Source organism: Chrysemys picta, chromosome 4, assembly GCF_011386835.1.
Source record: "Chrysemys picta bellii isolate R12L10 chromosome 4, ASM1138683v2, whole genome shotgun sequence".
NCBI lineage: Eukaryota > Metazoa > Chordata > Testudines > Emydidae > Chrysemys > Chrysemys picta.
The window spans coordinates 107246318-107263684 of record NC_088794.1 but is presented as its reverse complement, the minus strand read 5'-3'; the positions used below and the strand labels follow the sequence as shown (position 1 = coordinate 107263684).

The 17367-nt window shown below is 39.4% G+C and overlaps 1 protein-coding gene across 10 annotated transcripts in view; it reads right to left on the bottom strand.

Annotated features, from left to right (window-relative positions):
• The window catches only part of AKAP6 (A-kinase anchoring protein 6), a 427955-nt gene that overhangs the window by 274629 nt on the left and 135959 nt on the right, over positions 1–17367 (bottom strand). The window contains exon 1 of one of the 10 annotated variants that reach the window (XM_065595449.1): positions 3141–3267. The exons of the other annotated variants lie outside the window; for them this stretch is intronic. The gene's annotated coding sequence lies outside the window, so the exon portion shown is untranslated. Of the gene's footprint in view, positions 1–3140; positions 3268–17367 lie in introns of those variants that run through there. 10 annotated transcript variants of the gene reach the window in all.

Here is a 17367-nt window from a genome sequence, read left to right as displayed (position 1 = left end):
AATGTAATTTAAAAATGTCACTCTTCATTCAATGAGTTGCACATTCCACAATGCGGTAATTGTGGAGTTCAAAGTACTGAACATTCTTCCCTACTACTTAACATCTCAGTGCAAGAAACAGCTCCATTTATCCTGATTTTCAAGTCTTCAGAAAGCTGAACTGAACATTTTGAACTCAGTTTGTTTTCCATGTCATTGATTTGATTTTATTGACACTTTGTCATGTTAGTATTCTCAGAACAACATTTATAAAATCATTTCTTATTTTCCCGTACAATAGAATCTCAGAGTTACAAACACCAGAGTTACAAACTGACTGGTCAACCACACTCCTCATTTGCAATCAGGCAGCACCAGAGACACACACAGACACACAAAAGCAAATACAGTACTGTTTTAAAACATAAACTACTAAAAAATAAAAGGGAAAGTTAAAAAAAATATTTGATAAAGTAAGGAAACTGTTTCTGTGCTTGTTTCATTTAAATTAAGATGGTTAAAAGCAGTATTTTTCTTCTGCATAGTAAAGTTTCAAAGCTGCATTAAGTCAATGTTCAGTTGTAAAGTTTTGAAATAACTATAAGGTTTTATTCGGAGTTGCGAACAACCTTCATTCCCGAGGTGTTCATAACCCAGAGGTTCTACTGTAATTGTAAACCAAGGGTTTCAAATGTATCTATTGCAGTCATAGCAGCTTGAATTTCATCTAGACTGTTGCTAATCTCCATTGAGTTCTCACTAAGTAAATCCAACAAACCTGTCTATTTATGTAGATTTCTACTACACCCCACCTATCACTGTACCATCTGAGTATCATTATCCCTGGGTGGTGTGTACCAAGAAGCAGAGGAGCCTGCTTTTTCTCCCCCTCCTCCTCCACAGTGGATACTAAAGAGCAAAATATCAAATCTTCAGTCAGTTCAGGACTATTTTGCAGCAATATAATTTACTTAATTTCTGTATTAAAATCATCAAAACCCAGTAATCAAAGTCATCCAACTGCAAAATAAAAATAGAACTCTGCTTAGAAACTGTTCACTTTTTCCTTATTATGTTTTAAAAGTTCCTTTTTAGACTTTTCTTTGCCTATCCAGAGACAAATCTGTGTGTGCACAGTAAGAAATTGAACGAATTGTTTCTTTAACCATCTTCATTTTTAAATCATTTTCTGAGGCATTGCTTCTATTACACCTCTTCCCCGATATAACACGACCCGATATAACACAAATTCGGATATAACGCAGTAAAGCAGCGCTTGGGAGAAAGGCGGGGGGGGGGGGGGGGGGACACTGTGCGCTCCGGCGGATCAAAGCAAGTTCAATATAATGCGGTTTCACCTATAACACGGTAAGATTTTTTGGCTCCCGAGGACAGCGTTATATAGGGGTAGAGGTGTATATATAAACACACAAAGCACACAAAAAAACCCACAAGAAAAAAAATATATGTTTATGAAAAATTCTATTAAAATAAAATACCACTGTTTAACCAATGAGGCACTGAATGTGAGAGATACATAGAAAACATTCATATTTTTCCCAAAAACTGTTTGAAAGGCTCTTCACCTGTCAAATCCCAATAACATCTCCCTCCAAACCCCTTGGAAAAGCTTAACTTAGGCAAAGAAAACTTCAGATGAATGTACAGAAGAATACTGGTAATTACAGGCACTGTAAACTTATTTTGTTTCCACCTAAAAATGCTGGGAATGCATCGCACACAAACTTAAAAAGGTATTAAATGCCTCAGTGTAAGTAATTAAAGCAATTGGCTACAAGCTGACAGTTAAAGTTTTACCACATGGTACAATTTAAAGTAAAATATGATGACCGGATTTAGATCTCAAAAAAGGATCACAAGGTCAATAGTTGGAGTTTTGGAATGAAAAGGCCACTCACATACCATTGCCTGAGACAGTAAACAGTGGTCATAAGCAATATGACAGGCATTGCAACAAGTACAGTACCTCAGCATACACATACTTCCTCTGAAATCCAAGCTTAAGGGCAGATATATTACTGTAATAAATACTGTGCTGCATACTTTCAGAATAACATCTTCATAATAGAAGATTTCTTATGTAACACCCAAACAAAAATTATTTGTAGACATCATGAATCAACTGGCTTGCTACAGCTGGATGCTATGACTACACACACACACACACGGGTGACCAGATGTCCCGTTTTTATAGGGACAGTCCTAGTTTTGGGGACTTTTTCTTATACAGGCGCCTATTGCCCCCCACCCCATCCTGTTTTTTCACAGTTGCTATCTCGTCACCCTAACACACACACACACACACACACACACACACAGCCATTAAAGCCCTCTAAGGAGGAATTTAATTTAAAAAATGAATGTTTATTCTTTCTGAATTATTTTTCTCCAAATAAACTAAAATTTCATATGTGAATGTGTCTTCATTCCATTGCAGTTAAATTCTAAAATATATAAAACAGCACATTAGTATTTAAGTACTACAGGTTGTACTTTGTTAAAATAAGGGTAACATTATTGGACCTTAAAGTAACTGAGAGACATGGAATCAAAATGCTTTATAAATGGCCAAACTATGACTACTGACTTTGGAAGTGGGGGCAAGGAACCCTTCTCTCCCCCCTCATCCTTGACCATGGTAGTGTTCCCAAGTTTGGGTTCAGAGATTACGTCCTGCAGTGTATTGTTTGTGTTGTGCTCACTGATACTAGGGGGAAAAAATCATATGATTTCCTCTCTTCTGTGACAAAGCTCTGTCCTTGTCTCTGGGGGTCCCACGTTTCCTGGCAGATTTCTCTAGCCTCAGAGGCTCACTGTAACGCTCCACGTAGCCCTTCTCTCTAGAGGCAAGGGTCACAGCCTACTGAGCCATTTTCATCATAAACCAGCAAGTGAGGTGAGGAGAATCTACCCTCCCTTGCACAGTCTCTGTTGTCTCCCAGTCTCAGTGATTAATCAGGGGGAAAAGGGGGGAGCCGAGGCCTGCCCTCTAGTCTGGGCTCCAGCCCAGGGACCTTAATAGTATCAGCTATGGTAGCTGACTTTTTAGAAACAGGACACATACAATTCCCTGAGCCACTTCCCCACAGCAGCCCCCACTTCCTCAAGATCCACTTCATCCTTACCCCAGGGCCTCCTACCTTGTGCCTGATATGGTTTATACTGCTCAGTCTCTCCAACAACACAGCTTCCTCCTACAGCTCCTGACACACACTCCCACCTGACTACCTGGGAGGCTTACCTAGTTTCAGCCAGCCTCTGATTGGCTTCAGATGTCCTACCTAGCTGTCCTCCCTGTCTTCTGGAAAGATCTTAATTGGCCCCAGGTATCTTAATTGACCTGGAGCAGCTGCCATTTGCTTATCCTGGTAACAGGGATTTGTTTAGGCTAATATATCTATCTCCCATTACTTTACTATAGCCATCTGGCCTTGCCCCTGGACCCTTCACAAAAATGATGCATGCATCTCTAACTTACACCAGAGGGCAAAGTTTTAAATGAATAACTATTATATCTTGAGTGGAAAAAACCTCTACTTTCATCTAATACTCAGTCAGTGTTGTGACTTTAAATAGTAGTTAACTGATAAAAAATAATCTAGGTTTTGGAGAATAAATTAATACTGATCTGTCAGAAAAAATTCCTGTCCTACACATGTTATACTCCTGTTCTGACAGAGCCATTCCTGGACCTCTAAGCAGAACATAAATAAACAAAATGCAAGTGGTGTACATGAAGTCCCTTCTAAGATATACAACAAAACAAATAAAGGAAGAATGAGCATTATTTTTTTCACGTACAATAGTGGCACTATGCAATAGGATAGCAACAGGATCCAGTAGCCTCTCCTTTCTCAGGGCCAGGCCTGAGAAGTGCTGAGCAACTGCAAATCTACATCACTCAGGACAAGGCCTCAAACTCTGCCTTGAAATTTGATTAATCTCTGTCTAGTATTAAGATGTGACACTAACAGTATGCACTGCACACTCCTTATGTTGGCATTTAGAGTACATACACTCCATGCACCCTTAGCACAGGTATAAATAGCAGTGTAGACAGTAAGGCACTGCTTAGGGAAATAAAGACATACTTGAACCCTGTGGGTGTGTACATGGCTCTCTACAGGCCCAAGCAATGCCTCCCCTGTCTACAGTACTGTTTATAGCAGTGTAGTGTCCTGCTGCCTCCCTGCCATAAGAGCATCTTTCTCTCCACCACAGGGAAAGGCTCCAGCAGCAAAGAAAAGCTCTGGCAGGAGGGAGCCAGAGGAAAGGCTCCAGAAACTCCCTGCTGCAGAGCCTTTCCTCACTGCATCCTGCTTAGGCTCCAACTTCCTCTCAACCCCAGGCCCTCCCCAACTCCCCCCTTTCCTCCAAGCTCCCACCCCACCCCGCCTCTTTCTGCCCCTGGCCCTGCCCCCACTCCACCCCTTCACTGAAGGCCCCACCCCACCCCTTCCTGAACCCACTTCACCCCTGCCCTCAAAGCCCCATCCCCGCTCCACCTCTTCCCGCCCCTGCCCCCACTCCACCCCTGCCCACCCCCACTTCACCCCTGCCCCCAAGGCCCCAACCCACCAGCAACCAAGCTCCCTCCTCCCCCACAGCACCCATGGAGTCAACGCTTATGGCCTCCTGCCTGCCAGAGCCTTTCACTGATGTGTGTAGCTACACATCACAGTGTGGATGCAGCTTGCTTTTCACTGTGGTGTGTGGCTACACCCATCCTATGCGCCACCACTAGTGGTGTGCCCTAAAAACCTATTGCACATATCCTGTATGTACTATTATTTAGTACTTTATTTCCTGATGATGTGCTTGCTGTTCCTGGGGAGCAGGGAGCTATAGGTGAGAGTGAAGTGAGGAGGGCTGGTAGTCTATTGAAGTTTTTTCTCTCTCTCTCTCTCTCTCTCTCGCTCACACACACACACACACACACACACACACAGGCATGTAAAAGCTATAAAAATGTGTACATTAATGCATTCAGTTGAAAATAAGGTTGTCCAAATAAATATGAAGAAAAAGACAAAATGTTATGCTAATTTTAAGCTACCTTTGTCTTGAAATTGAGTTGTGTGATGAAAGATAAACTTATGCAGTTTATGTACATGCTGTGCCTACCATCCATATAATAAATACTGTACATTAGGGAAACTAGATGATTTCATAGCACTAGGTGGATTCCATAACTAATGTTTTGGGCCAGGCAAACAGTTCTTGGCACACAAGAGGGGGTACATTTTCAGTGAGGCATCCTGAAAATTGAAAAGTGGACTGACATTGAGGAAAATGACTTGGAAACAAATTAATAAGCATGGTGGATGAGTCATGTGTTTTTCTTAAAACATCTATACTTTCAGAATGTGATTAAGGTACAGAAGATCAGTGAGATGGCAGGCATGACTAATTTGCATAATTATGGGTTGATTAATGGGTTTTAAATAGATTTAATAGGTTACTTTAGTATTAGATTTATTAATATGAAATGCTTGTCAGAGACGTCTCCAGTTTATTGACACTGTATGGTTTCTGAAATCAGACAAATTTCTTTTCAATCTTTTTCCCCATTGGTTGATTTTTATTTTTTTTTTGTAATCAGTGTGCAAGGCAAACAATACACCCTTTGCTTAGGCTTGAGTTCCATGTTATTCTTGTGCTGTTTCTTGACAATAGAGCACAGTACACTGTATTATTACAAATTCACATTATTGATAAGTCACTGACACCTTGGGTGAAATTAATCAGTCACGTGCAATGAATCTGATCCTTATATTTTAGCAAACATTGAGTTGGATATTGTGAGGGTGTATTTTTACTACCGTGACTGATAAGTACAGTTTTTACATACATGTTCTATTTTGTTTGAAAGTCTTGTTTTGTGTTTAACACACATCATTTAATTAGATTTTGCATGATGCCTCTTCAAGACTGCAGTAGCATATAGCAAGTGTCAGACAGGTGATCTGGTACTGATTTGCTTTCTGAAGATGAAAATAGCTTTTCTTTGTTTTTGAAAGTTCACAAGTTCAAACAGCAGTATAGCTGATTTTATTGCATGTGAGATGACGCAATCAATCCCCACCACCAGACTCTACAGAGTCAACTCATTCAATTCGTGGTAAGAAAGCAGTTGGTTCAGCTGGTTCACCTGCATGACCAATTCACCCCAACTGTGGACAGGAACCAACTGGTTCTCAATATGTGCTGTTGGGATCAACTCTGAATCAATGTTAATAAATTATCAAATTTTTATAAGGGACAAAGTTTCATGCTTCAGAGGGTATGTCAACTAACTGACATACTTTTTCTTACAAGGTTTCTTACACCATCCTCTGCAGTATCTGGTATTAGCCACTAAAGGAGCTAGACAGTGGGTTAGATGGACCGCTGACCTGATCCAGTCTGGCAGTTCTTATGTTCCTATATAAAGGATAGCAACACATAGAAATCAATTTATTTGATCCAAAACCAAGATGGTCTATCACCCAAATCCTACTTAGAGATGGGACCTGCTAATTTTTTATTTCTTTGAGAAACACGGAGTGAGAAAATGTATCCGTCTGGATGCGCAGAGAAATTTCATAGGGATTTAGACATTCTTTCAGTAAATGAAATACCTTGGAGTTTTCATTACTGACACTGAAACAGATCTTTTCATGAACTAAATTGATCTTTTTAGTTTGGGTCTGTTATGTATCCCCTTGTCACTGTATATCTTCCATTTACACAGACTGAAAATGTAGAGAGGAACAGATGAAAACTGGGAGGTTTAATATTTTTACTTTAAACAGGACTGTTCAAAATGCATAGTTTTCTGCTTTAGTGAGGAGCTCATGGAAAACTGATGAAGATGCAGATTTCACCTACACTTTTCAAACATGGTATTATGTTAAAAAAAAAGTCTTCAAACCTGTTATCACTAAATAAAATCTGAGCTGACTTTTTAAGAGATATACATTATAATAGCATGTTACTAACTGGAGCCAGACAGGCGTGTGGTACCATTTCATCATTCTTTTTAAAAAGCAAAAGTTAAGTAAAGTACTGCAGTAAAATTCTTTTCCAAATTGCATTTCTAGTATTTCATATTGATTAACTATCCAGCCACATATGACAGTTTTAGCTTATGCCCTTATGGATTTAATCAAGAAACACTCTAAATATGGTCTTCCCTAGGAAATGAAAAACTGGTTAAAACTGGTTTTCACTAGTTCTATTCCAAGAGACTGATCATCACATTCCAGACATTTCTAGGCAATGGAATTACATCATTCTAAATATTTTTTTAATGGAAACAGCTGTTACATCCAATATTCATGACCTTTAAGCTTTCAATATCAAATTATTCAGCTGTTCTTTCAGTTCATCTGAGTTGCTATGAAATGGAGCCACACAAAACAAACAGTTTTACTCGTGTTTAACTGAAAGTACCTTGTTTCTTCTACTTTTCTGTGAACCAATAAGTGTAGGAGAAACATGATATACAGAATGTTTGGCAGCAAAGTCCTGGATCTTATCAGAGGTGCAGAAGACTGTTTAAGGACCTCTCTCATCACCAACCAAAGTCACTTTGGTTCTATTCTTTACATTGCTTCTCACTAGCACTTAATATGCACAACTGAAAGTATATAAGCCTGTTCTATCTCATCAATTCCTTATTAAACTCCATTGTTAAAGAAAATTGAGCAAATTGGGTCCACCTTATGAGCATTTCACTGCTTAATGGTTTGCAGCGAAGAAAACACTGAATATCTACAAAGGATCAATTTTCCATGCTTCTATATTTAGAGGGTCATTAACTTATTAAAGGAAGTTAACAAAATCCATGATGACTATTTAATTCATAATGGTATTTCAGATACTCAACTTTAGCATGTTAAATGCAATATGCTACCAGTAGGTTCTAATTTCAACATCAGACCCTTTCCTAGCAAAATTGTTTTATAGTACCGTAAATCTAACTCTAGAATTCAAAAACTATGCCAATAACGAGGCAAATTATGCCTTTGGAAGGACATGGAGGACTGAGGTAGCAGAAAACAGCTGTGCCTTGAAGGAATTAGGAGACCTTCCTGACTTTACTACCCCTTTTTGCTGTGTGTTTTAGGTAAAGTCACATAGCTTCCTTCTGTCCGCTCTCTAGTTACTTCAGCAGTGCAATGGCTAGTCTTTGTAAAGGGCTTGAGCTCTGTGGATGAAAAGTACTAAAAATTCACAACACGATGATAACTAGTTTAGCTAGTAAATTTGTGCAGAACTGGAAGATCTGTGATCTGTTATCCCAAGAGAAACTCTTCAGATTATGTGTCATCAATGTATAGGCACTTTCTCTTTGGGACGCTCCCTGGGCAGAGTCTCCTTTTACCCATCGACAGTATGGCCAGTTCAGCGTAGCTGTGCCACCATTTTTCTCATATAAAGTACTATAAAAATGAGAATTATTACATATACAGACATTGTATAAATATACATTATATACAGAGGCATACACCTTCCTTATCAGGGCTGAAACTGCTTGAAGCACTTCAGGATCAAAATTTAAGTTTGTAAGCCTTATTATATTAGATATGACGTATCAGTGATAAATTGCTTTCAGACAGAACTGACATTTAAAAAAAAACAGAAAAATGACTTTACTGTTGCTGCTACAAAAATGTGTAGGTGTGATAATAGCTCAGCATTTGTGGTATTATTTTTGCATAAGGAGAAGCTGACAGGAAATTCCTTCTGCTTTTCTCGAAACACTAGATGGTGCTGTGCTACAATTACAGTCCAAATCTACTTGGTTTTATAAGAAGCCAAAGTTAAAATGTGTCTCTGCCTTTTTAAATTTGAAATTAAATAAATATTTATGTAACAGGGTATGATTTTTACAACAATTCTAAGTACTGAGGGAATAGCACTGTATTTGCATTTACTGAAGTTTTCTTACAGTTTGTTTATTAATAGAAGGTTTTATTTCACTTCTAAGAAACCAAGGAAGATACTGTAGTCAGCGTACACAATGAGATACACTTACTTAATTATGTAAACAACAAAGAATATTTGGGAACTGATAACATGGTTTAAACATAAAATCTGTCTCCTGAAAGAAAATCTTACAACAGTGAACCAATTTGGTGAATCAGACTCTGCACAGATTCCCTATATTCTAAAGTGCAAAACCTGAAGACAGCAAAAATATTTTTCTCATAGAAATACACGTGTTACAATTTTTAACCATTGTTTTGCTTTGTAATATATATCTAAATAGTAAAAATATTTTAAAAATAAGATTTGTGCCTCATTATAGTCTTGATTGTGCAATCTCATAAATATGGGTTCAACTTGGCACACGAGTAGTCTCATTGAGTTCAATGGGGCTACTTCCCCTGCACAAAGTTACACATGTGCATTTTTGCAGGATTTTGCACCATTATTTCTCTGTAAATGTTGTTTAACTCAGAATTCCTGCACTAATGTAGTAGTGGTTTCATACTTGCTCACTCAGGCCCTGATTCTACATGCTGCTCAGTATCGACAGCCCCTTAGGGTGACCAGATGTCCCGATTTTATAGGGACAGTCCCGATTTTTGGATCTTTTTCTTCTATAGGATCCTATTACCCCTCACCCCCATCCCTATTTTTCACACTTGCTGTCTGGTTACCCTAAGGCCTCTGGACCCTCATGGAACTCCACTGACTTCAGTGAGGCTCTGTGCAGGCAGAAGGGGCCGCCCCAGGGAATTGCTTGCTGGATTGGGTCCTAGCACAGTAAACTTGGAACTTTTTCTAACATTTCAGCTTGATGGAGGGTGGTGAAAGGTCCGTGCAGACTTCTTATACACTTGTCTCCCGATTCATTTACTCTATTAAAAAAATGATCAACTCCTTTTTTGTCAACAGAAACAATTGTAATTCTTTTACTCAGGGCCAGATTTTCCAAATGGCATAGGCACAAATATACATACAAATGTAGGGAGCCAATCATGAGCCTAATGTGCACATGGATTTACAAAGTTTGCTTATCAATTTGTAATAATGGTCCCAGCCCTGCACGGTTCTGAGTGGCTTCAACCACATGGAAGTCAATGAGAGTGGAAGGTGCTTAGCACCTAGTAGGATCGGCATAAATACCCAGTTTGTGTCTACACTGCAGTAGGAAGGTATGACTGCAGCATGTGTAGTTTTTCCCGAGCTAACTTTGATATTGCTAAATTAAAACCAGTTTGCATAACAATTGCAGTGAAGCCACAGCAGCATGGGTGGCAGTTGCTTGAGTAACTACCTGTGCTACCACATTTGCTGCTGCAGCTTCACTGCTGTTGTTATTCAAACTAGCTAGATCAAAGCTAGCTCAAGTATCCATATGTTTGGTCACCGGCAAGCTCATTTCCTGGAACAGCCTGGAGCAATCATGCTGTAAATTCTTTGGGGCAGGGATCTTGCCTACATCCATGTCTGCACGGAACCCGAGCAGTACAAATGCAATGTAAATGCACAAATGTATATATCTGCATGTCTTGGAAGATCAGGCTACATAAACGAAAGAAATCTACGCAGTCAGCCCAAATATTTTATATCATTTTTTAAACCGAAGAGCATATTAAAATGAAGTCTTTTATCACACCTTATTTTAATTCTTTTATAGTTCTAGCAAATGCAAGACCAGTCAATCAGTGGAGAAAGGCAGAGCATGATGCAACTACACCTCTACCCCGATATAACGCTGTCCTCGGGAGCCAAAAAAATCTTACCGCGTTATAGGTGAAACCACGTTATATTGAACTTGCTTTGATCCGCTGGAGCATGCAGCCCCCCCCCCGGAGCGCTGCTTGACCGCGTTATATCCAAATTCGTGTTATATTGGGTCGTGTTATATCAGGGTAGAGGTGTACTTGTTCTGCAACTTTTATCATGCTCTGCTGTTTCCCTAATTATCCATTTCTAATGCAGTAAGTATTTCTTAAATGTGTGCTCTGCCATGCTGCTGCCCTCTCCTCAGAATGTGCCATTGGTCCAAAGAGGGACGGGGCTGCTTTCTAAAGTGGCAACTCAGTTTGGTGGGGGAAGGGAACTTGGCAGCAAGGTTAATGGGCACAAACAGGAAAGGGAGAAGCGAAGACAGTTGGCGGATGGGGAAGTGGGAGAAGAGTCAGAAGCAAACCAGGAGAGGTCAAGGAGAAAACAGAGACAGTTATGAGAGAAAAGAAAAGAAAAGAAAATGATTGGGGCAGAAAAATGAAGGGGGAAGAGAAAGGCAGTTAGACATAAAGGGAGGGATTAGGAAATAAAGATGAGAAAGAAAGAAATGGAAAGAGTCTGATGTACAGCCTGAGCCCATAGAATCCCTACATAAGCCCACATACCCCTCATATGTGAAAACAAAGCTCTTAGTCAGCAATTTTAAGACATACCCAAATATTATTCTTATAATAAACAAATCTTCAGGCAGCCTGTACTATCACCAAATATTAACTATTGCTCTATCATTCTCATTTGATAACTTGCTTGACTTTTCTATACCAAAATCATGGCAGCAAAGAGAACCCAGCTAGATACTGAGTAATTATGAATACAACATTATTTCACATACAGATACTAGTATACAGAAGCCACGCAATACTAGGATAATAGTGCTTTGAAGGGCAGTGAGCCCACTTGGAAGTCTGTGCATCCAAAGGGGACAGTATGACACTACCTATTCATAACTCTACTGTATAACCAGAAACAGGGCAGAGACAAGAGGGAATCTTAAAGTCAATGCACTCAGTTATAACCAGGGCAATAGAAAATAGGAGGCCATCCCAAAAGGCCTGTCTGGCAAACATCAAAAGCTGTGATAGTAGAAAAGGGGCAGAAAAGAAAAAAAATCGGGAGTATTCTTCATTCCCTCCATAAAAAATGTGAAAAAAATCCCTACCTGTGTATCATTTTAATCAGTGTTTCTTTCAATGAAAATGATGGTACACTATTCATAATCTCAGACACAGGGTTTTTTTTTATTCTGAAAAGGGATTATCTCGTCTACTCACATCTGCTTTCCCAATTTAACCTTGTATTAAAACCTCAAGCTGAACAGCTGGCTAAGATTCAGTAACAGTTTAGATGCCTAAACTAGGCTTTGTAAAAAAAATTATGTTTGGGTGCATGTTTATGCATATGTGTGCATTCCTGTATGAATCCATATATACAGGCACATTTTTAAATGAAACACGCCACAACATTCACAAATTTTACTTACTACTTAACAAAATTAACAACTGCAAAAAGAGATGCAATGTTCCAATATGAAAAAAAAAACACTATACAAGTAAATTGTGCTGGGCAGGCAAGAGAGTGCCGCAAGAGGTCTACGTATATAACTACTAATATTGTACAAGGAAAAGAACGTGTGCAAGACTATTCTGTCTGGGTGGCTTCACCAGGCGCCCACACTTTACCAGGAAGGTCCTACAAACACTGTACTAAAGTATTCCCAATGACATCACCAAGGAAACATTTTCCCCCTAGATTTAATTTCATTTCTAAACACAACCATATTTACATTTCATGGGCATAACGAACTCAGTCATCAACACTTCTTGATTTGGGGGGAAAGCAAACACCTGCATGCTCAGCAGGGAGTCATTCAGCCCCATTCTGTTCTTAGCTTGTTTGCACATCCTGTTCAAGGACTTCAGTGCTGCTCTAATCCCTAAATTTCTATATTTATGCGTGCCCCAGTGCACTGCTGAACAATTGATGCTCTTTATCTGTCTGCAATATCATCTCAGTTACTTTAACTATTCTTTCATTTTCTAATCTATTTCTTCTCCAAAGTGCAGTTAATTCTTATACTTCAAGTGATCTTGTTTTCTGTGGCTTAACAGTTTGCAGTCATCACCTCATTTTAGGGATTTCAAAACACAAGCTAATTTAAACAGTATCATGTGTGTCCACGTCCAGTGAATACTACATCAATATTCCTGACTTGGTCTTTGCAATGTTCACTGTATTTTACACTCAGCTATCTATAGCCCCAAGGGACTCTTCTCAATGTTCCCAATTCTCATGGAGTTAGCATGAGTCCAATGATAGTTGGTGTTTTTCTTAGAGCTGCAGCTGCTGAAAGTTGTCTTATTAGCTGAGAATCTAAGCTTTTGTTTTATTTTTTAAGTTTCTAGCCCTCAGGGTTGCAGAGAATAGCTTAAAAATATGAACCCTAAAGGCTCCAATCCCAGAAGACATAAAAAGAACCCCAAATTTATTATTTAAGTCTCATGATTTTTAAGGCAATCTTATGATTTTTAGGGCATAGCTGGCTCATGATTTCTGAACGATTGGGGCTGGCAATATTTGAAGTAGGGACTGCGGGGAGTTGTATAGGAGCTATTATGCTTGCTCAACACAAATGAGGAACCCTTACCTTTCACTTGCCTCTTTCTTACCTTGGGAGTCATTTCTGGTGCCTCCATTATGACTAACACCTTCTATCATATAAAAGTTTGCTCATTTTGTAATTCTTATCTTCCAGGGCCTATGCTCATCAACCAACCTCAGAAAGACCTCTGCTTTCGTGCCAGCCCAGAAAGAGAGGGATGCTGAGCAATGTGATGATTTCCAGAAAGAAAACCTGGGACAGCTGTGTAGCAGAGAAGGGGTACAGGAGTTGGATGAAATATGTTCTCCTGTATCTTGGCCACAGTAAGAGTTAATCAATATCCTCCCTTCCACCCCACCTCCATACAAATACTGACTCCTTTCTGTCTCAACCCTCCACACGTGTTGCCTTGACTCTCTCAGCTCCTCCATTCCATCCTTCCTACTGTCCCAATCCCCTCCACACCTACTGCCCTGGTTCATCCACTCTGCCACCTCCTAGTGCCCCAGTCCTCCAGCCAACTTTCACTACCACAATCAGATCTACAGTGTGAACACACACACTTTGGTCTGGCTGCCTATAGAACCTACTTGAGGACATGAACTACTTACAAATACATTTATTTCCTTATCTCCTCACACAAGATGATATCACTTCACTACCTGACAACCCTACCCCTGCCAACATAGAGCCACAAAAATTGGTGAGCTCCCCTTTCTGTTTTACTGTACTTTAACTCCTGGTTATTATAGTAAATATAAATTGAGCAGTGTAGTTTTGTTTGTCCTTTGAGGTTACACTCAATACCTGTAGGGTTCAAAACACACTTTGTCAAGTGAGGAGCCTGTTTATTTAGTGAATGTTCTGAAGTTTTAAACATACAGCAGCCCCCCAATATCCTTGAAGGGTCAGAGCCAATTACTGAATTATAGATAAACTTGAGGTTATAATACTTCTCTGTAGTCACACCCTACACACTATTGTAATAATCTTTGTACACGGGATGCTTTGTGAAGTATCATTTGAAAACTGATAACTTGCTGATCAGTAATATCATGGTAAAATGCATGTAGCAACACTATGTGTAAATTTATGAATATAAGCTGAAATCATGACTGAAGTGTGTTTCCCAGATACATCTGGGCAGGGGCTAGAGCTGTTTCTCAAGGACAAAGGACAAACTGATGCCCCAGCCAGGTGTCAACAAAGCTGATGCGCCATCACCTATCAAGTGGCGATTCTTTGGCAAGAAAGTGGGGCAGGGACAAAGATCTGGATCTTGGCAAAGAAACAGAATGAGATCTCCTTCCTCCACCAGACCCCATGTCTCTTGGTTCTCAGCTGGAAATGATTTTCAACAAGGGACTGAAACTATAAAAAGGAGGAGAAAACACCCATGGATACCCCTCCTCTTTCCCTACCTATCTCATTCTCCACACCTGAGAAAACAAAGGAAACAGCTGTTCAACTCTGCGGGAGGGGGTCCCAATCTGAAAGTTTGATCAGTAATGCTGTTGGAAGCATGTGGTGAGAAATTTTGTTTTGAATCTAATATAGTTTGTTAAGCTAGGCACTAGAAAGCATTCTTTTTATTTTCTTGTAACCATTTCTGATTTTTACACCACATTGTTTGTATTCACGTAAAATTTCTTTGTCGCTAATAAATTTATTTTATTGCTTTACGTAAGCCAGTGTGTATAAATTAAAGTGTCTGGATAACTTCACTTAAGGTAGTAAGCTGGTGTATATTGTTCTCTTAAAGGAATAATGGACTTAATATATTTGGACTGTCCAGGAGAGGGCTGGGCAGTATAAGACATCCAGTCCCAGATTCCCCCCCAGAAATGTGAGTGTGTGGGATCACCCTAAAGCATAACCAAGGCTGGTGGGAGCTAGAGTGTAACCCAAGTGTGCTGGCAGGCTCCAGTTACACACAGATACTCAGAGTGTGATTCGCAAGCTGGAAAACTGTTTGTTAGCAGCCCTGGTGGGAGCTACCACCAGCAAGGTATTGTAAGACTCTCATGGTTGGAGGTCAGGAGTGACAGCCTCTCACTGATGTGGATTGCACCCCAGTATGTCACAGATGGCAATGCGGACTAACGATGGATAAGAAGGGATAGTGATGAACAGAGATGAGGAATAAGTGGAAACTTTTCATTGACAGCAGCAATGAATTTATTTATTTATTTTAAAGCACTGTAAATTATACGGGCAAATACATAGTGTGATGGTGGATAGAAAGCGGTTTTCAACTTTTGTGTTTTAAGAATGCCAAAACACTACATCAGTGGGAATCTAGGCTTAAAATCATCAATTGTATGTGCATTACCCTACACAAATTGTAATCTGGCATTATGCAGCATCCAGTAGGATTAGCAATAGCTGTACATTTTGGCTTTTAGGCTACCTTTACTGCAGAAAGGATGTGTGTTTCCTCACATGTATTGTTGAACTGTTACCTAATTTGTGATCCAGTACAAACATGCTCATCAGAACACAGCCAGATTACTGCTGCACCAAAATATGAGATTGCATTTAGTAATTTAATTACATTCCCTTAGAATCATGTGGCCAACTCTACTATAAAGCTGGCTCTGCTACAGCAGCTAATTGGATAAGAAACAGTACAATCCACACAAAGTCACAATGTGCATTTTCTCAGTGAATTTATGGACTAGAAGAAGTGAATTAAGGTAAAAAAGGAAAACATAACTATTAGGTTTCTAGCTGAAGGAAGCGGTTTCATACTTTGGACCAAATTATCAAATGGTGTGTCAAAAATTTGGAGTAATATGTACATGAATTCATTGTTACATTATAACATTAGACTACATCAAGTTTCTTTTCAAAAACAAATTTAAGCATTTTTGTCCTTAAAACAGTAAAGCCCTGATCCTGCAATTAACTCCATGTATACTGGGGCTCACCAGAATTAGGTCCTATAGGTATATTTGAGGAAGCAGTTCTAATAGTTAGCATATGGAATTGGTAGACAGGAATTTTGGGTTCTAATCTTAGCTCTGCCACTTACTTTACATGCAATCCAGAGTAAATCACTTAATCGCTCTTTCTGTAAAATCAATACTTACCTACCTGATGTTTTGCTAGGTGTAATTAAATGCAGTAATGTATGCAAAATGCTTTCAGGTTTTCAGATCAAGACTGCTACATCTGTACAGGTAAAGTATGTATCAGTGTCAGCAACCTTTCAGAAGTGGTGTACCGAGTCTTCATTTATTCACTGTAATTTAAAGGTTTCACGTACCAGTAATACATTTTAACGTTTTTAGAAGGTCTCTTTCTATAAGTCTATAATATATAACTAAACTATTGTTGTAAGTAAAGTAAATAAGGTTTTTAAAATGTTTAAGAAGCTTCATTTAAAATTAAATTAAAATGCAAAGCCTCCTGGACTGGGGGCCAGGACCCGGGCAGTGTGAGTGCCACTGAAAATCAACATGCGTGGCCTAGGTTGCCTACCCTGGTATATATTAACAACATCGGTGAGGCTTCTTCATATAGAACCCTAGGAAGAACAAAGCAGTCTGAGAAAGAAGTTAGTTTCTCTCCTTCAGGGTTTTGATTCCAGAATACTTTTTTTGCTCCAGTCTCTCATCTCACTACATATGAATGATGCAATCCAACCATTACCTGATTCTACTACATTAAAAACGATACTTGATCTTACAGGTTTCTTCACCTCATTCCCTCATGCCTCAGCTCTTTGTAATCCCATACAAAATGATAGTTTTACATTTTTCAGGACTACTCAGTGCATCATTCCCACTAGCATCGTATTCAACCTGTTTATGAATACCTGTGATGATGGGACCATGGAGGATCTGACCAATAACCAGGCACATTTGCCCTTTTCTGCTCCATGTGGCAGAGGGCAGGATAGGGCCCAGCTATATTGCCTAATTGCTCTCTTTATACCTAACCTACAACTTTTCTTTCCTTGCCATTGCTCTTCATTCAAGTTTTACATTCTCTCATTTGTACTGTTGTCTTGAAGGTAT